Source organism: Dendrobium catenatum, unplaced genomic scaffold (assembly GCF_001605985.2).
Source record: "Dendrobium catenatum unplaced genomic scaffold, ASM160598v2 fragScaff_scaffold_338, whole genome shotgun sequence".
Lineage (NCBI taxonomy): Eukaryota > Viridiplantae > Streptophyta > Magnoliopsida > Asparagales > Orchidaceae > Dendrobium > Dendrobium catenatum.
In genome coordinates this window covers 219974-220435 of record NW_021318800.1, presented here as the reverse complement: position 1 = coordinate 220435, position 462 = coordinate 219974, and positions in this window count along the sequence as shown.

The window sequence follows — 462 nt, the reverse complement described above, 5'->3', positions numbered from 1 at the left end:
GGAGATGAATTGAGGAGCGAGGCTGTCCAAACCTGCTCATGATTTATAATTACTTATCTTAGGGGCGCTTCAGGTAATTTCTGTTTTTTTTTATATATATTTAATTTATGTTTTTTAGTTATTATATTTTTTTCGTAAAATAATATTTAATTTACTTTTTATGTATTTTTTAAATTTCCATTTTTAAAAAATTAAATTTGCTCTGAAAATTGGTCACCTTCACCGCCATTATCATTTTATACAATACTTAATAAAAATAAAAGTAATGTTTATTTAAATATTAATATATTTTTATTTTATACTAAACTATTAATAAAATTAAAAATTAAAAAAAAAGTGGTTCTAAATGGATTATTAGGACATCTCCACCTGAAAAATTTCATTTTTCACTCGAAAATGTAGTAACACATTAAAGTATAGTAATTTGTCTTCAATGGAACTCCATTTTCTAACAACAAAAAA